Here is a 20561-nt window from a genome sequence, read left to right as displayed (position 1 = left end):
TGTTTGATTCCAACTATGCCAGACCAAAATCGTCTGAATTAGAATCGTGGATTGAGGAAGCTTTGCAACGATCCTTTGATGACATTCTTGGAGTCCATTTATCGATAGTCAGCAGCACTGCCTATATTAAGTTTAAATCTGCCGAAATCTGTGACCAAATAATTGAATCTTGTAGTGGTCGTTTGAAGTTTAAGCATTGTGATGGGAATGTTGGAGAGGTTCACGTGTCTCATGCAGGGTTTGGTGTCCGCACCGTTCGAATATTCGAACTACCGTTTGAAGTACCCGCGGAACACATCAACGCTGCTTTGGCCAGTTATGGTTCGGTCATCAGCAATGTTGCGGAAAAGTGGTTGTCATTCAAAGTCCCTGTTTTGAACGGTGTTCGTCAGGTCAAGATTGAGTTGAAGAGACACATCCCGTCATATATCACTATTTGTGGATACCGGGCGATCGTTATGTACGACGGTCAACCTAGAACTTGCGCAGGTTGTGGTGCCACTGATCACGTTCGCGCTCAGTGTATGCAGCGACGAGTGACGCAATTACCACCTGGCGAAAGGACGGTAACTAACAGGATGTCGACACTGCCTCTCACTTATGTGGCGGCAGTCCGCTCGACCACGGCCGCGGAGGTGCAACCTGCCGTGGCCACAGATCCCAGGGCTTCGGACACTGTCCTAGATACGCCCATGGACACTTCCAGTCCGGAAGGCATCGCTGTTACTACTACAGAAGTACCGGTGGCCGGTAGCATCCCGGCGTTTCCGTCTTTAGACAGCCACCAAGAGGTTGCTAACTCCCAGGCCGACCACACTGGTCGCCACGTTAACAGCCATATGGATCCCATTTCCGTTCAAAATGCACTTCCACCTGCACAGGACTCCTCTTCTTCCTCGTCGGCTGCAGATCTTCAAAGAGTCGCAACCTCTCCCAAGAAACACAAGTAAAGGAGGATCGCCCACAAGGATGCCGCCAACGCCGCACCACCTTTGCGCGAAAAAGGGGCGCAAATTGCCCGTTCCTTGCCTGACGTCTCTCTTGATCGCCCCACTGAGCAACCGCAGCATGAGACCCGACAGGTCTCGGACGTCTCCGTGCCCCACCCCGATGGTGACGGCCATGTCTCTGCGAACGAGGAACAGAACCCTCGTGAGGACCTCCGAGATACCCCCGAACATCAGTCTCACAATGTTCAGGGCTCAATTGGCGAGGTGGCCGCTGTTCATGTGGTCAATTGGGCCGATGACACTGACGATGTACAAATGGACCAGAGCCTGTCTGTGGTAGGGCCATCTACAGAAATTTTACCCGCATTACCGGCCGGCGACTTAAGTAGGACACGACCTGTCTCCAACCACCCGACGGGGGACGATGATTACATATCTGATACCTACTAATGGTTTTCATTTTCTGTGCTTCTGCGTATCTACTTTGGCTTTTTTTCTCTTTCTGCCAACATTTAGCGGTTCATGCAGTCCTACCAGGATTATAAGTTAGCCACACTTAACATCAATAGAATAACTTCTGTACAGAAGCTCTCTAGCTTTCGTGATTATTTATACAGCTGCGATGCTGATATTGTGATGTTGCAAGAGGTCGATGATCAATTTCAGCCTGACATTCCTGGCTACCAATTACTCAAAAACACCACCCAAGACAGTTCTTCAGGTACCGCTCTATTAACCAAAGTGGGCGTGGCCGTCTCCGACGTTGAACGACTTGAAAATGGCAGAGGTATAGCGTGCCTTATCAACGGCATTAGATTTGTTAATGTATATGCCCCTTCCGGGAATCAGAATAGAACGAGACGGGCTCAGTTCTTTGCCAATGACTTATTATATCTTTTACGCCGCAGCCGGGAGGAAGTTGTTGTCGGAGGCGATTTTAATTGTGTTTTGAAGCAAAAGGACCAATGGCCGAACTTTAATGGATGCGCCGCTCTCGGCGAAACAGTACGTCAATTAGAGCTGGAGGATACGTGGGAAATAACACACGGGGAACAACGGTGCTTCACATACCATACTGCACTAATGGCCAGCCGCCTCGACAGGATCTACGTGGGGAAAAACCTGCGTGAGCGGGTATCTTCCTCGGAAACGTGGCCCCTGTATTTTTCCGACCATTTAGCTTACCATTGTGTCATTCGTATGGCGCGCCAGCAAACTTTCCGTGGTCGGACAGGTTGGAAACTTAACGTCAGTATTCTCAGGGAACAGGCGTTACGACACCGTCTACTAGAAGCCTGGGAAATTTGTTTACATCGACGACCAACATTCCCATCGATAACGCAGTGGTGGTGCCGTTGTGCAAAACCTCGGATTATTCGTTGTTTGAAGGCGTATAGTTCTGACAGGAGCCGGATGCAGAAAGAGACGTTTGAATTTTATTTTCGCTGTCTCCGTGACTTGTATTCTGAAGCACATGCCACGCAGGAAAAATTTCTTCAGATTCAACGGATCAAATCCAAGTTGACGCTCCTCAAACGCAGGCAAATGGAAGGCGTTAAAATCCGTTCGCGAGATAGCGCAGGCACTTCTGACGAACAACCATCCGCCTTCCACCTAGGGAAAGAGAAACGCCGCGCACGACAAAAATTGATTACCCGCTTACGAACCGAAGACGGTACCTTTGTGACGACCCAGGCTGAAATTAAGGCGTCTATAACGGACTACTACGGGCGACTATACAGGGCACAACCAGCCGATGATGCGGCGATCGCGGCGATGCATGCATATCTTCCGACAACGCTCGATGAGGACGACAGGCAATTCTTGATCAGTGATGTCACCGCGGTGGAGATTCGGGAGGCACTGAGCAGGGCTCAGGCCAACAAATCACCTGGCGTTGATGGTCTGCCGATTGAGTTTTATAAGCAGTTCTGGGACCTCCTCGAACATTGTTTTGTTTGCATCTGCAATGAACTGCGCGCCGGCCAACAGTTACCAGATGGTTTCAATGACAGCCTGATCGTTCTGGTCCCAAAAGAATACCCCCATCAAGATATTGCCAAATTCCGCCCCATCTCCCTGTTGAACTCTGACTACAAGATTGTGGCCCGCGTCATAGCAGGTAGACTTAAAACTGTCCTTGCAAAAATTATACATCACAGCCAGGCCGCAGCGGTCCCGGGCCGCACGATCTTTAAAAGTCTTGCAGATTACAGGGAGCTCATTTCGTTTACTGCAATCACACGCCCGGAAGCAGCAATCATGGCTTTAGATCAATGTCAGGCCTTTGATCGGATCCTGCATCGCTACCTCTTCCACACCATGAACCACTTAGGATTTGGTGACGGCTTTACTGCCATGGTCAGCAACATGTACACCTCGGCCACTTCTCAGATCATCGTCAATGGTCAATTCACCCGACGGATTCCGATTCAGCGGTCAATCAGACAGGGCTGTCCCATGTCCATGTGTCTCTTCGTGATCGCAATTGAGCCACTGGTAAGGATGCTGAATTGCAACCTTCCAGGTTTACACCTGTATTCCAGCACCCTCAAATGCATTGCGTACGCCGACGATGTGGGTGTCATTGTGCGTTCGGAACAAGACCTCACGGCCGTTAGGAATAGTATCACCGATTACGAGCGAGCATCCGGTTCTCAGCTAAACTATGGAAAGACTTGCCTCCTGCCTATAGGCAGTGGATTTCGAACAGACGCCCCTTTGCCGTACAGAGGATGTGCGACTCTCAAACTTCTTGGTATCAAGATGAGCAGTTGCCCCCTACGGACAACGGTAGACAATTGGAAACATCTTTTGGCTATGTCTCGGGGCTGCTTACAGCATCATAAAGGCAGAGAACAGGACTTATTGCAGAGAGTTCATTTTGTTAATACCACAATTCTCTCGAAGATTTGGTATGTCGGACAAATACTTCCTGTGGTCGACAGTGTTGCGAGGAAAATTATGTCGGCAGTAGGTTGGTACATCTGGAGGGGTGACATCTTCAAGGTGGGCATCAATGTCATCACTCTCCCACCTGACAAAGGCGGCCTCGGCCTGACGGATGTTCAAACGAAATGTAAGGCACTCTTGATCCGGCGTACACTGCAGCTCTGCCACGACTATCCCGACAGCGCGCTGAGTATGGCCATACGGACATTTCAGTCTCCGACTATGCACATCCCCATCAACCTACGGGAAACACATTTCAAAGCAAACCACATTAGGATGTTTCTTTTAGAAAGCAGTTATCTCCAAACGAAATCGAGTGTCCCGCTACGTGAACTTACCACTGCCCACCTCTACCGGCTACTGAACGACACAGGCAGGGTCAACCGCATGGAACTGAAGTATCCCTCTAAAGACTGGGCTCTCGTCTGGAAGACTATACATAACAAAGTGCTAGATACCGGTATTCGATCACTGTGGTATAAAGTTGTTAATGAAACTCTACCTACAGCCGAAAAACTTCATAAAATACATTTGTCAGCTACTGACAAATGTAGGGAGTGCGGCCTTGTCGACACTTTGCAACACAGATTTGTTTGTGGTGCGAACAGTCTTATTTGGGAATGGTGTCGAATGACCATGGCTTTGATCTGCCGCACGGCACGACGGCACATCTCTCTTACGTCCGTGCTCCAACCCGACGACGCGTACTACCCCACAACCAAGGCAAACACCTGGACGTGGTTGGCTGGACACACACTATGTTACTTACTTGGCGCCCAGGAGAGGCGTTCATACCGGGACTACAGATTATACCTCGCCACACAGGCACACCTGCTACTGCAGGATGTCAAACATAGGCAAAAGTTTGCCAATTATATCTTAGCGCTCCGAATCACGACACTGTAAATGAATTCAGTAAGATTTCTTCCACGGCCACGTATCCATACACCTTATCAAATATCAATAAAAACTAAATAAATATATTAACGAAAAACAAAAACAAATATGTCCAACGAAAATAATGAAACATCGAAAGAGAAGAAACGGAACAAAGTCGGTTTTCATGGTGTCTGAAGTTGTCACTGATTGGGAATGTTCATGCTTGGTGTTTTAACTGTCTTGTTTAACCTAGCCCTTCGTCTCCGTTAATTCAGCAGGAATTTGATTTACATTCTCCCAACAGGAATGGTGAAGCTGACCATTCGTTTTGGCCGTGGTGTCCACTGGTTTTTTTTTAGTTTAATGTTTTAGTTTTGGAAATTTACATAGAAGATGTATATGTTTCACTCCAATGCGAACATTACTTGCTTCTTTATTTATTTGACGTCGACGAGGGAAGCCGAAACAGGATTTATTTCTTCTATTTTTTCCTTCCCTGTTTCCTCACATCTTTCCGCAGGCAACATGGATTTCAAATTATTCTTTTCCACATTAGTATGCAGTGCGCAGTTTTTGGCGGCTGAGTCGTTCAGAGCTATGAGAAGGGGACTTGGGAAACCACACAGCAACACTGGAATTTATCAGACTAGTCCAAGCCATCGCTTGGGGAAGCCAAAGGCATACAAACTTTCGAGAAGACGAGCTTTGCATGACGTCGGCACCCTGCAAAACTGCATGCAGTTAAACCAAATAAACAATATTCAAAGGAAAAAACATTAAAAAACAACAAAACCATCAAAAAAAACAAAAAAAGTTTCTTTTTTAATCAATAAAAAAAACGCAAAAAAAAAAGTTGGTAGAGCGGTGGACTGTAGTGGACGATTCACAGATATCCATAGGTCGCTGGTTCAAATCCGGCCCAGAGGACTGTTTTTCTAATCTCAGGAGCAAAGAGGCTCCAGAGCATGCCCACTCGGTCAGAACCTCCCTATGTTTTAAACCTATTTTAAAGGAAATTCATTTGCTCAGCTTATAATAGCTAGTTGATAATCATGGGCTTCTTAGCCTTCGTAGGATAATGATATTTCTTCGAATTATCGTAAAATTGCTTGCTCTTACAGGCATTACTCGTTTAATGTGCTATATAGGTCACATAGTCGCACCAATATTCAACCGTTTCATAGACGTCTCGTTTTTTACACAAATGTAGGAACTAAATCCCTGAGCCTATCTCTGCTACTCGCTCGGCGAGAAACGCTTATCACAGAAAATTTAGACTAAGCGAAGGTTCCACCGAGATTCGAACTCGGATCGCTGGATTCAGAGTCCAGAGTGCTAACCGTTACACCATGGAACCAGACAGGAGATTGAAACTCGTAAATACACTTAGCAGTACTCTGACATACTTCAGACACTTCCTTCTTGCATTTTTTAACCTAATTGACACGATCGAGCATTATAAAACTTAATCTGGGCAATGTTTGCAGTTGCAGCCGATGACCGCATTTCCTGTGCGTCTATATGACGGCACTGAGTAGCAGTGTGTGGAAATGAAAGACAGGGACGGACGTAAAGCAATCAGTACGAATAAGAAAGCATGCAGAGCCTCTGGTAGCTCAGTTGGTAGAGCGGTGGACTGTAGTGGACGATTCACAGATATCCATAGGTCGCTGGTTCAAATCCGGCCCAGAGGACTGTTTTTCTAATCTCAGGAGCAAAGAGGCTCCAGAGCATGCCCACTCGGTCAGAACCTCCCTATGTTTTAAACCTATTTTAAAGGAAATTCATTTGCTCAGCTTATAATAGCTAGTTGATAATCATGGGATTCTTAGCCTTCGTAGGATAATGATATTTCTTCGAATTATCGTAAAATTGCTTGCTCTTACAGGCATTACTCGTTTAATGTGCTATACAGGTCACATAGTCGCACCAATATTCAACCGTTTCATAGACGTCTCGTTTTTTACACAAATGTAGGAACTAAATCCCTGAGCCTATCTCTGCTACTCGCTCGGCGAGAAACGCTTATTACAGAAAATTTAGACTAAACGAAGGTTCCACCGAGATTCGAACTCGGATCGCTGGATTCAGAGTCCAGAGTGCTAACCGTTACACTATTTTTTTTCTTTTTTTTTTATTTTTTTTCATTGATGGGATGACCAGCTCTCTGCCACTTTTTTTTTCCTTTTCTTTTTTTAGATGCCTTTTCCAATTTTTTTTTGCCACTCTGTTTTTTTTTTTTCCCCTTGAGGATAGGTCTTAATATCCGAATTCAGGAATCGGTGCCTGTTGCTGCCGAAGTGCTCTTATTGTTTAATCTGAAGGTCCAGTCGTTTACGAGGAACGGTATCAATGAAGAGTGGGGAGGTGTTATCCGACACCCTGCTTATCAAAAATAATGGCGGGCATGTTTCCAAAATTTTTTTTGACGGCGGTGAACCGTTGCATTTGCCATTGTGCTGTTCGCATGTAAGTTTCAAAACTGACGAGATCGTCGTCGCCATTGTGGCAAATAACGTATGTCACATAGTGTCCCAGTAACCACATCACAGTGTTGTTCTTGGTCGCAGGATAATATGTGGTGTCTGGCCAGAGGAGGATATCGGTGGAGTGACTGGCTGCACTGCTGCGAGTTAAGAGACCCAAACGTTGTTGCACCCATTTCCAGTTAAGTAGATGGCCACCGCATGTAAATCTGTGGCGTAAGGTGTCGACCAGGCCACAACGCGCACATCGATCACTGTCGTGTAAGCCTATGCGGTGCAACCGTTCATTTGTGGGGATAACACCATTAACAACCTGATACCACGTGGATGCCACAACGGAAGTATGGATGGATAAACTGATGTTGTGCCAGACTATATTCCATTGGACACTTGGGTGTTTGATTTCCATGGGGTGGCGTATCATAGTTCGATGCCATCTGTCGAGCAGAACCTTTGTCGATAAATCCGACCTGTGAACAACGGCGCCCCCGATGTAACTTACTTCGAGATAATAGTACCGGACATGTTTTAGTTGAAAATTGATTTGTCCTACAGCAGTGGGTGGACGGAGATCTATAGGACGTAAAATTTGAAAGAGCCAATGAGTTACACTGAGTGGTTCCTTCCTCAACAACGTGGTAATGCGTTTGATGTACAAGGCCGTACACTTTCTGTAGATGTCTGGTAAACTGAGTCCTCCAGCCTTCCGCGGCAAGGTCAATGTGGTATATTTCGGTTTAAAAATGTTCCCTTTCCAGAGAAAATAGTTGGAGAGTTTCATAAGTCGCTTCGCCTGTAACTTTGGAATCGGAAAAATTTGGGCCATGTAGTAGGCTTTACTGAAAATGTAAGTGTCGAGGAGACGAATACGTTGAAGGAGGTTGATAGACCGCCAGATGTTTTCGCGAATAGCGCCGTGCATGGAATCGGCGATCCGCCGCCAATTTTTGGCACACATTTTCAGTGGGCATCGATCGACAATCATACCTAAGGTGGTGTGGTTTTCCGCAGTTTGTGCCCACGGGACGGTTACGTTTGCCAATCCACGGATTTTGACAAATCGGCATTTATCTGTGTTAATTCGTGCTCCAGAGACACGGCAGTAGTCATCAATTTCGGATTTGAGGATGGGTATTTCTTCTTCGGCCCGTATTAAAACCCCAACATCATCGGCGTAAGCGCGAACCACAAAAGAAGGACCGGTCGTGGTCAGGCCGGTCAGTTTGTCGTCGATGGAGCGTAGTAAAGGTTCGAGCGCCAGCACGAACAAGAGCATGGAGAGGGGGCTCCCCTGCGGGACCCCTCTTTGAATCTCGATAGGCTGCGTGAGCTGTCCATTGACGCTAACCTTCGTCGTGACACCAGTTATCAGGTGTCGTATGACGGCACTAACGCTGTCATTGAATCCACAATGCTGCAGGAAACGCATGAGATAATCATGACTCACACGATCGAACGCTTTAGAAAAGTCAACAAATAAGAGTGCACAGTTCACGTTAGTCACCGATGCTATTGAAATAATGTCTCTATATTCAGAGAGGGGTGTCAGAATGGACCGACCAGGGAAACAGGATTGATGATTTTGGACCACCTTTTTCACCACCGCCGTTAGTCTGCTATTTAGTGCTCTGGCAAAAGTTTTATAATCGAAATATAGTAAAGTTATCGGACGATAATGATCAAGATTGTTCCGGTGTTTACGTTTGGGAACCAAGACAATCCTGCCTTCCTTGAGGTCTGCCGGCAAGGGAGTCCCGCGCATCACCTCGTTGAGGACTGATGTAAAGGCTTGTCCAATGAGAGGCCAGAAGCGCACATAGAATTCTTTCGGCAGCCCATCAGGGCCGGGGGATTTTTGTGACGGGGAACCAGTGATCAGGTCCAGGACGTCATCCGCATCAAAATCTTGCAATATCGCGCAGTTATCGGCGTGCGTGACTTCTGAAGGTGGAGTACAGAAAGCCACAGTGTCAGCATTCCCACGGGTAGCACATTGCGAGTACAGGTGAGTAAAATATTCGGCAACGGCGCGAAGGATATCCCTCTGATGAGTGAGGAGGACCCCATCAGCGGTCTCAAGTTCCTCAATAAACGTTCTCTGGCGGTTCGCACGGTGCTTTATAAGGTGGTACAGGGACGTGACTTCGTCTTCCTGGAGCGACTTAGTTTGAGCTTTGGTCTGCAGCCCCGCAAGTTGTGTACGCTTTATGGCTAGTAGTTTGGCCTTGATTTTCTTGATCCCTTCCAAGTTCGTATTCGTTACGGTTACTTGCGTATACAACTCCCGCAATACCGTCTGGTAAAAATCGATGGTTCGTTTGGTATCCTGGGCTCGTTGCCAGCCATAATTTTTCAGAGTTTGTTTCATCCTCCGTTTGACTACCTCATTCCACCAGGCGATATTGGTAGCGTACCTACAACGTCGCTTGAGACAGTCCGTCCACGTCGCATGAATAACATCTTGTATGTAATTATCCGTCAGGAGAGAAACATTGAGGCTCCATTGATTCCGGAAGCGGTGAGTCCGTTGTCTGTCTAAACTGATCGGTACGGAAAGGGCACAATGGTCTGAAAAGCTAGCTGGAATGACATCCGTGTCGAGAACACGATGGCAGATATTCTCCGTGACGTACAACCGATCAAGGCGGCTGCATGCCGTCGAAGTAAAGTACGTAAATTTAACCTTAGTGGGGTTCTTGAGTTCCCATGCATCCTGCATTCGCAGATGACGTACCAGAACATGCAATTCCCGACAGTAATTGAAGTTCGGAGACTGATCTTTTCGATTGAGGACACAATTGAAGTCGCCACTAAGTATGAATTGTGATGGGTTCCGTCGCAACAAATAGATGATGTCTTCTTTGAAAAATTTGGCTCTGTCGGATTTGCGAGTTGAACCAGACGGTGCGTAGATGTTCACTATGGTGACGTCAAAAATTTGACATGCAATACCTCTACCACACTCGAGTATTTCAATACTTCGAACAGGGATGCCCTCGCGGAATAAAATGGCTGTGCCTGTGCTCGTGTCGTTCGTTACATTTGCTATCGGATGAAAACCAGGGACGGTGAGACTTAATATAGACACTTCCTGTAGGAGTACAACATCAGCTTCAGAGTCGTAGATAAACTGTCGCAACAACGCTGTTTTCAAAGCTGACGTGATCTTGTTAATATTAAGAGACAGAAATTTATATGCCTGGGTCGTGCCCATCGAAGGAGGAAGAAAGCTGCATTGCATTAGCGGCCCAGTCCATCGCACTGTCAGACTGCGAATTCACAGTGCCAGGTTCGCGTCCAGAATCCGCGGCTCCTTTGTTCGGAGTCTTTCTTCGGGCTGCGGTGACATTTGGTTTGGGTTTAGTCTTCCGTCGTCCACCAGTCGGGAGTTCCATGGCAGAAGGTGGGGTGGGCGGATCATGACTGAAATCGGTAGTCGGAGTGCCGGTTTCCTCCACTGTAGCTAACTCGTGCGAAATCGCGGCGGCGGAAAGCAAGGTGTGTTTGTTTGTATCCACACGGTCTGTTGGTAAACAGTCTTCCGGCCTCTCAGGTTGGTTGTGTTCAGTGACGGGCAGGTTGGTGTTTACAACGGTCGCCGGACCAACGACCTCGTCGGGTGTCTGTAGAGCCGACATCGGACGGTCGTCCTCTTGTTGTGCATCCAAGTCGTGTTGTGGCGGGTCGGCCGGCGGCGTCACAACAGGCAGCTGTAAACACTGGTCGGCACTGGTGTTGACCGACGCCGCCGGGGAAGCAGCGGCGTCGGAGCCCTCATCTATGCTGTCCACGGCAAGGGTTTCCTGCGAGGGAGGGTTCGCGTCCGTGACAGATATCTGGTCGTTAGCCGACAACTCCTCATCAGTTCTACTATCGTCACAGGTACGGCGTCGTTTGTTACCGACTGATAACGTTGTGCTGACAGCAAGTGGAAGCTTCTCGCTCTTTTGTGCTAAAGGCGGGAAGGACTCGTTGCTAAGATCAGGTTCAACGGCCTCTGAGGTACTGGGTTGCAAAGTTGTCTCCCCCAATTTCTGATGTTGGGTCATAATATCAGCTAGTGTCAACCTCTGGCGTTTTTGTAAGGAGTTTTTAAGCACGAAAACACGCCGAGGACAATCACTGCGTAAATGACCGCTCTCGTTACAAATATAACAAGTTTCTACTTGCCCACTATAAACGACATGTGCTTTATAACCACAGACCACGATATTCGAGGGAATATTAACTTTAATGCTCATATCGACAGAACGAACCCCACTGTAGCATTGCAATTTGTGTTGGCTAGACCATTTTTCCATTCTGATTTGTCGAATATCACCGTATTTTGCAAGAGCATCCTTCAAAAGGTAATTGTCAACTTCTGGCGGCAAATTGAATACCCGAACCTGTTTATATTCTACATCGGCATTGGTGATTATCACGGTACTCACCGACTGGTCTCGATGATGGAATTCCGCCTTTCCTCCAGTTTTCTGCAAGATTTTCTCCAGTTGTAACGGAGTGAGGAACTTGACAAAGAAACAGTAATCCGCCATATCATAGTACGCTGTGTGAACCTGGTCGGAAGTTATCCCAATTATATCCACAATCCACTCATGAATTTCCAGCGAGCTTGGTTGCACACGACGCGTTGCCTTGTCAAACTCAAAACATAACGTATTCTTTCGGGGAACCGATTTAGCCATAACTGTAACGATAAGCGGCCGAAACCGCTAGTAAGAAAAACAAGACGACGAGAATAGACAAAAACTCAAAATTTCACGAGAAAACGCACAATCACAGTCACAAGAAACGATGAAAACACGGCTTGCGGCGCTACGACGGTACGGAAGTTGAGGCACGTCCGATCGCTGTCGCGGCTCAAGCTGAACTAACCATGGAACCAGACAGGAGCATGGGACTCGTAAATACACTTAGCAGTACTCTGACATACTTCAGACACTTCCTACTTGCATTTTTTAACCTAATTGACACGATCGAGCATTATAAAACTTAATCTGGGCAATGTTTGCAGTTGCAGCCGATGACTGCATTTCCTGTGCGTCTATATGACTGCGCTGAGTAGCAGTGTGTGGAAATGAAATGCAGGGACGGACGTAAAGCAATCAGTACGAATAAGAAAGCATGCACAGCCTCTGGTAGCTCGGTTGGTAAAGCGGTGGACTGTAGTGGGCGATTCACGGTTATCTATAGGTCGCTGGTTCAAATCCGGCCCAGAGGACTGTTTTTCTAATCTCAGGAGCAAAGAGGCTCCAGAGCATGCCCACTCGGTCAGAACCTCCCTATGTTTTAAACCTATTTTAAAGGAAATTCATTTGCTCAGCTTATAATAGCTAGTTGATAATCATGGGATTCTTAGCCTTCGTAGGATAATGATATTTCTTCGAATTACCGTAAAATTGCTTGCTCTTACAGGCATTACTCGTTTAAAGTGCTATATAGGTCACATAGTCGCACCAATATTCAACAGTTTCACAGACGTCTCGTTTTTTACACAAACGTAGAAACTAAATCCCTGAGCCTATCGCTGCTACTTGCTCGGCGAGAAACGCTTATTACAGAAAATTTAGACTAAACGAAGGTTCCACCGAGATTCGAACTCGGATCGCTGGATTCAGAGTCCAGAGTGCTAACCGTTACACCATGGAACCATACAGGAGCATGGGACTCGTAAATACACTTAGCAGTACTCTGACATACTTCAGACACTTCCTACTTGCATTTTTTAACCTAATTGACACGATCGAGCATTATAAAACTTAATCTGGGCAATGTTTGCAGTTGCAGCCGATGACTGCATTTCCTGTGCGTCTAGATGACCGCGCTGAGTAGCAGTGTGTGGAAATGAAATGCAGGGACGGACGTAAAGCAATCAGTACGAATAAGAAAGCATGCACAGCCTCTGGTAGCTCAGTTGGTAGAGCGGTGGACTGTAGTGGGCGATTCACAGTTATCCATAGGTCGCTGTAATTGGGATCCACCTGTCGATTGTAGCTTGTGTCGTGTTTGTTAAAATGCGTAGTTCCGAGTTGTGCGAGAAAATAGTTGAGTCTTCCGGAGGTGTCATGAAATTTAAGCACTCCGATGGAAACGTTTATGAAGTTACCGTTGCACATGCTGGTTTTGGCATTCGCACAATTCGAATCTTCGAGTTACCCTTTGAGATTACAACAGACCAACTTAATGCTGTAATTTCACCCTTCGGGAAAGTGCTCAGCAGCTTTGCCGAGAAATGGTCAAGCGCGCATAAATTCCCAGTACTAAATGGCGTACGGCAGCTTCGTGTAGAGTTACAAAAGCACATCCCGTCGTACATCAATGTCTGCGGCTATAGAGGGATTGTAATTTATGACGACCAACCGCGAACCTGTGCCGCCTGTAACAAGCCTGGGCACGTTCGCGCAGAATGTATACAGTGGCGCGTAGCACAGCTGCCGGCCGGCGAGGCCGCCAGGCCACCGGCGATGACAACACTGCCAGGAACCTACGCTGCCGTGGCACGCGAACGGCCGACTGTCTCCTCAGCCCCTGAATCGTGTCCAAATACAAATTCTCCAAACACTGAAATTCCGATGGACGTCAGTGCCGTCATAGCTGACGACCTACAAGAGTCCCGCCAATCTACGGAAACAGTTAAAGTTCCACCGACACAGGCACCTGCAATTGTAAAGGCAGCTGATCCGCCGGAAGCTGAAGACCGACACACCTTGCAGGAAAGCGACACTAACTTGGATACTGAAAAAAGTCCGTCGAGAGGCAATTCTCCGAAGAAAAATAAGAAACGCCGGCTGGCGCGCAAAGGTGCAGAGGAGACAGCTCCCACACTCCGACAAAAAGCGAAGGAAATAGGTAGTACCTTAAACCAACAGATCTGTAGCAACGCGAAAGCGACACCAGTTTCTGTGGAGCGTTCCCCTTCTGCGCTGGAAAAACGAGACGTCCAAGGAAAGCCAACAAAGAAAGCATCCAACCACCCTCAAGAAACGAGTCACTCTCATGAAGCTTCACTCGTACCACCCACGACGACAACCTCAACCAGCTGGGCAGACGAAAGCGACCATAACAATGCCGACGCTGAAATGACAGAAGTTTCAGGAACTAAGACAGACTGTAAGCTAGCCCCACAGGTGGCTGATTTCTTCAACGACGACGTCTCCGCGAACGAACATTCTAAAGAACAAGGACACACCGCTGAAACATTTGCTACCGGTGTATATTATTAAGATGCGTTTTAAACCTGACGTTTGCGAGACAAAACAGAAGAATGTCTTTTAAAGTTAGATCAAGTAGAACGAAGAATGTCTGACATACAAGCATACAAAATAGCGACAGTAAACCTTAATAAGATTCATAGCTCCTTTAAACTACAGAACTTAAAAGATTTTATATACGCTTCTGACAGTGACATTATACTTTTACAAGAAGTGACAGACATTGAGCTTGGTAACGTACCTGGCTTCAACGCCATTACAAACCCAGGGCATGGAGCGGAAATGGGCACGGCTCTGCTCACAAAGGAGGGCATAGTAGTCCAAGATGTAGTAAAACTACCAAACAGTAAAGGCATAGCGGCCACAATCAACAAAATACGACTCATTAACGTGTATGCCCCTTCAGGATCCAGTAACAGGCACCGCAGAACGGAGTTCTTTAAAGAAGAAATTGTCCCACTATTTGGAACTCGATATGAACACCTTATCCTAGGAGGGGATTTTAATTGTGTTTTGCATGCCAAAGACCAAACTCCCAATTTCAACAAGTGTACGGAACTGGAACGTATAGTTAATGACTTAAGACTAATAGACTCATGGGAACATATGCACGGTGCAGCCCCTGGCTTCACCCACGCCACAAGTCACTCGGCGAGCCGTCTCGACAGGATATATGTCACGCATAATTTGAAACACCTCATTTTGCAGTCCGAAGTATGGCCTACCGTTTTTTCCGATCATGCTGCATACATATGCACAATCAATCTGGTAAAACAAGGGACATTCAGAGGTAGAGGCACATGGAAGCTCAATGTGTCACATCTGGAAGACCATGCTTGTCAGGAGGCATTTCACAAGGTATGGAGAGAGTGTGAAAGCAAATTTAGCTCGTACAACTCTGGCACTGACTGGTGGCTGAAACATGCCAAACCTAAAATACGGAGGTTTTTCATAAACTACTCCAAAGACAAAAACTTTTGGTACAAATCAACTATAGAATTTTACTTTCAGTGTCTAAGGGATTTGTACAAGTGCGATGCAACAGTTGTGAACAACTACGAAAGAATTAACAACATTAAAGCAAAAATTTTAGCACTACGGCGCAAACAACTGGAAGGCTACCAAATAAGGTCGCGTGCCCAGAACATAGCCCAGCACGAGGTTACTTCCATTTATCATGTCATTCGTGAAAGCAAAAGGGCGTCTCGCAAGATATTATCTGAAATAACAACTGATGATGGAAGGAAGCTGACGACGCAAAGAGAGATTAAAGAGGCAATCGTACTGCATTTTGAATCCTTAATGTCTAGTCAGCCGGTTGACGAACAGCTTCAAGACGAGTTAATGGTTAACCTCCAGGGCAAAGTATGCCACGCGGAAGCACAAACTCTTATCTCGGAAGTGACTGAAGAAGACGTCGAAGAAGCTATATATGGAAGCACGAAAAATAAGTCTCCAGGGGCAGATGGAATTCCAGCAGAATTTTATCGCAGATTCAGTGGCCTCGTAAAAGGCAAGTTTACTCTCATCTGCAACGAACTGCTAAACCCTGAGAATGACATCCCGAAAGAATTTCGTGAGGGACTCGTCGTGCTAGTGCCAAAAACTACCAATACGAAATCTGTAAGCGCTCTGAGGCCAATTACGCTTTTAAACAGCGATTACAAAATCTTTGGCCGCATCCTCGCTCGCAAGCTGAAAACCACAATGACCAGCGTCACTGGCCCTTATCAAACAAGTGTGGGCAAAGACAGAAGAATTCTCCAGACCCTCTGTGATTACAGGGACCTAATCTCAACGGCCGACGTCTGCAAAATAAAATGTGCACTCATCTCACTCGACTTTGACAAAGCCTTCGACAGAGTTAACCATAGTTTTCTCCTTCGCACCATGGGCGCAATGGGCTTCCCACCTAGATTCATTGCGGTAGTAAGCAATACATTAAGAAACAACTCCGCCAGATTTGTCATCAATGGGCACATCAGCCGCCCGATTGACGTCACCAGCTCCATTAGGCAAGGGTGTCCAATGTCAATGGCACTCTTCGCCATCGCCATCGAGCCCCTGCTTGCCTCCCTTATGAAACATCTACAAGGACTACAAATACATGGAGAAAAGATCGTGTGCAAGGCATACGCTGATGATGTTGGCTTTCTAGTCGTGAATGGCGCTGAAGTACAGAGCGCACTACGAATAGTAACAAAATATGAACAGGCATCTGGCGCAAAACTTAATAGAACAAAGTCGGGGATTTTCAACATCGGCCGTGGAATTGGGACGCAAACGCAGGATCTGGTACGCGAGCTTGTAACCATGAAATGTCTCGGCATAGATTTTAAAAGAAATATCAAACACACTATTTCTGTGAATTATCGAAAATTACTTAACAGCATACGCGCCTCTGTACAAGCACACAGTATTAGGAAACTCGATGAACTTCAAAAAGTAACAGTGGCAAATGTATACATCACATCCAAAGTTAATTATGTAGCACAAGTTCTGCCGCCACCTGCGACTTTGTTGAAAAGCATCGCATCCGCACTAGGACACTTTGTGAGCCGCGGACGTATTTTCAAAGTCAAATATGACATTCTGATGCTCCCTACGAAATGTGGTGGGTTAAATCTTACCGATGTCAGCAAAAAAGCGCAAGCCTTATACCTTGCTACCACATACAAACAATGGAAAGAGCCAAGTGGTACCCTTGCTGCACATTTGTTAAATGAAATAGCTCCTGCTGACGTCAGTGCACCTATAAATGTCCAACACATACCCAACGGACTATACCACTTGAAATACTTTTTCGTAGAATACAGCTATATACAGGCAAGGATTCCTGGGAAAGACATCATGAAAGTAAAAGAACTTTATACTAACTTGATGAAAGACAAACCCAGAAACGACGTAGAACAAAAGTATCCTTGTTATAACTGGGAAACAATATGGGAAAATATTCACTGCCGGAACTTGCCAACGTATGTCAAATCGACCTGGTACTTTGCTGTAAACAGAAAAATTACGACGAACTCTAAACTTTACTCTATCCGATTGGCCGAGTCACCGCTGTGTCCATTATGTAAAATACCAGATACCGAAGAGCATAGATTGCTGTGTGACAGGGTAAAAGAAATATGGCTCTACATAAGACAAAAGATAGCGAGCGTCAGCAGAACTACGCCCAATGCCGTTACGACTGCTGAATTTTTAAACCCTGACGGTCTACCTTACCCTAAAACCAAACGAAATGCAATTAACTGGTTGAAAGGCCAATCGATGCATTACGTCCTAACAAAAGAATCAAGCAATAGGGAGGACTTCTGGGTATACCTTACAACTGAGCACCACAAGTTGATGTGTACTAAAAAATACAAAGACAATTACGCAAATTTTTAACTAAAACAATCCTATAACCAATGGAAATGCGTAATTTACATTGCGCATCCAAGCATTTCGTATATTAGACGAATGATTTTTGGTTAAAGTTTGTACTTCACGTAGCAGGAGGAGGATTTCCAACAGAAAGTAGTTAGAGGAGATCATTAGTATAGACCAATTAAGCCTCTGTGTATCTATTACTTTGGTTTCGGTGAAACGCAGTGATGAAACTGGTATACACCATTTATTTAGTTTCTGTCTTTCTTTCCTTTTCTTTTCACAAGAAGATACATTTATGTTAATCAAGTGTAAACTCAAGCAGAAGAAGCCTATTTTACTTCATTACCTTCTGAAAAAGGACATTATACTTATCAGGAATAATGAGTTTGTTTCTTTCCGTTTTTCCACGCACGGAGAACAAAATTTACTGATGCAGTTACATTTCCAAAACAATTATGAGACTGCCTTCTCAATGGAATTTACTTTTATTTTTATTCAAGCCATGTTGCAAACAAAGGCAACAGAAAGGGCATACTTCGTTCGTCGTTCAGAAGAAGCGCGTTTCCACATCATCAACTTTCACATTCATTCTTAAAGGCGGAGAAGCCAGGCCGAGAAGGCAACACTTGGAGAGCGTAAAGGATGGGTTGAAGCGGAGGAAGGAGACCCAAAATAAAAAAAAATAAAAAAAACAAAAGAAAAAAAAGAAAAAAAAAGAAAAAAAAGAAAAAAAAGTTGGTAGAGCGGTGGACTGTAGTGGGCGATTCACAGTTATCCATAGGTCGCTGGTTCAAATCCGGCCCAGAGGACTGTTTTTCTAATCTCAGGAGCAAAGAGGCTCCAGAGCATGCCCACTCGGTCAGAACCTCCCTATGTTTTAAACCTATTTTAAAGGAAATTCATTTGCTCAGCTTATAATAGCTAGTTGATAATCATGGGATTCTTAGCCTTCGTAGGATAATGATATTTCTTCGAATTACCGTAAAATTGCTTGCTCTTACAGGCATTACTCGTTTAATGTGCTATATAGGTCACATAGTCGCACCAATATTCAACAGTTTCACAGACGTCTCGTTTTTTACACAAACGTAGAAACTAAATCCCTGAGCCTATCGCTGCTACTTGCTCGGCGAGAAACGCTTATTACAGAAAATTTAGACTAAACGAAGGTTCCACCGAGATTCGAACTCGGATCGCTGGATTCAGAGTCCAGAGTGCTAACCGTTACACCATTTTTTTTTACGGGACAAGTCGCATAGGAGGAGCAACAAAAACGCGAATTTCCGGTACCGGGAATCGAACCCGGGCCTCCTGGGTGAGAGCCAGGTATCCTAGCCACTTTTTTTTTATTTTTTTATTGAATTTTATAGAATATGGTGATAGGCAAAAGTTTTCATGTACTGCTGCACGGAGAAACAAAAATTGGAGGAGCTGGGATTTGAACCCAGGACTTTCTGCATGCGAAGCAGACACTGTACCACTTTTTTTTTTTTTTTTTCTTCTTCGAGCCAAGTCGCATAAGAGGAGCAACAAAAACGCGCACTTCACGTCCGGTACCGGGAATCGAACCCGGGCCTCCTGGGTGAGAGCCAGGTATCCTAGCCACTTTTTTTTTCACTTTTTTTTCCAGCGCCTTTTTTTTATTTTTAATTTAAAGCTTTCAGTGTCAGATAAGCGTCGGCAATGAGGGCAGGGGTCAAAAAATGCTGAGGCCTGGCCTCAATGCCGCCCCTCATCCGTCACCTAATTGCAGAATTTCCATTTGTTGCGCGCTTTGTATTTTTAATTATAAATTGCCATCTCGGCTAGGCTTCATAATTGAAAAAAAAAAGAATTTGAATTTAAGTGCTGATTGATGACAATCGTTAAATAAATGAATTTCTTCTCTTAATAAATGTGGGAAAAAATTTCGGGACTCCCTTCATTTGTTGCGACTTAAATGCGGTGCTTAAATTTAAAGATGAACTGAATCACATAGTGTTCTTTGCTTCTCCGATTATTGTTGTATAAAAGAAAGTCTTTTGTTTGCTCTTCGCTGTCATCCGATTCCCAGTCGCTCGAAGACAATTTTGAGCATGTTGCCATACGTCTTCTTATGGCCTGGATATTTAACTATTCTATCATATTCATTTTTCAGGTACATATGAAAATCAATGATATTGTCGGTCCCTAAGTTATTAACGACATAGCTAACGTATGTTCCCATTAACCAATGAATTGAGTTATTTTTGGTGGCAGGGAAATATTGTATCTGTGGCCGGAGAAGTATCAGAGGCTGAAAATTGTCGGTGGGTGATCTTGTCAGGAAAGCCAATTGGTCTCTCAACCATTTCCAGTTGTCCATATGCCCAGCACACGTGAATCTGTGGACTGTGGTATCGAGGAGATTACATTTGAGACAAAGGTTTGTTTGGCTAATCCCGATGGAGTGCAATCGTTCGCTGGTGCTAACTATATTGTCGACCGATTTGTACCATGATGTTTTGGCGTCGGAGGAGAGACCACGCAGGTTGATATTCTTCCATATAGTTGCCCAATCGTAATACGGATATTTTTCTTCTATTTTATTCTTCCCTTCATTTTTCTTTCTGAGACACATAATTGCTCGGGCCGTTAACTGCCGCGAATTGGTTATTTCGCTATTGATATAACTCAGATCGACGAAAAATGTACGCACATGACGAAGACGGGGATTGATTTTGTGC

General features: G+C 45.5%; 4 non-coding genes across 4 annotated transcripts; 2 read left to right on the top strand and 2 right to left on the bottom strand.

Annotated features, from left to right (window-relative positions):
* Positions 1-6066: 6066 nt before the first annotated feature.
* Positions 6067-6138, bottom strand: Trnaq-cug (transfer RNA glutamine (anticodon CUG)). Its single transcript has one exon. It is a non-coding gene; the product is annotated as a tRNA-Gln (tRNA).
* Positions 6139-6386: 248 nt separating this feature from the next.
* Positions 6387-6475, top strand: Trnay-gua (transfer RNA tyrosine (anticodon GUA)). Its single transcript is given in 2 exon segments — positions 6387-6423; positions 6440-6475. It is a non-coding gene; the product is annotated as a tRNA-Tyr (tRNA).
* A 5927-nt stretch (positions 6476-12402) lies between these two features.
* Positions 12403-12491, top strand: Trnay-gua (transfer RNA tyrosine (anticodon GUA)). The gene is given in 2 exon segments: positions 12403-12439; positions 12456-12491. It is a non-coding gene; the product is annotated as a tRNA-Tyr (tRNA).
* Positions 12492-12849: 358 nt separating this feature from the next.
* Positions 12850-12921, bottom strand: Trnaq-cug (transfer RNA glutamine (anticodon CUG)). Its single transcript has one exon. It is a non-coding gene; the product is annotated as a tRNA-Gln (tRNA).
* Positions 12922-20561: the final 7640 nt, after the last annotated feature.

Source organism: Schistocerca nitens, chromosome 2, assembly GCF_023898315.1.
Source record: "Schistocerca nitens isolate TAMUIC-IGC-003100 chromosome 2, iqSchNite1.1, whole genome shotgun sequence".
Classification (NCBI taxonomy): domain Eukaryota; kingdom Metazoa; phylum Arthropoda; class Insecta; order Orthoptera; family Acrididae; genus Schistocerca; species Schistocerca nitens.
Note: the sequence above shows the minus strand (reverse complement) of the source record. Positions and strands in the feature narration are given on the sequence as shown.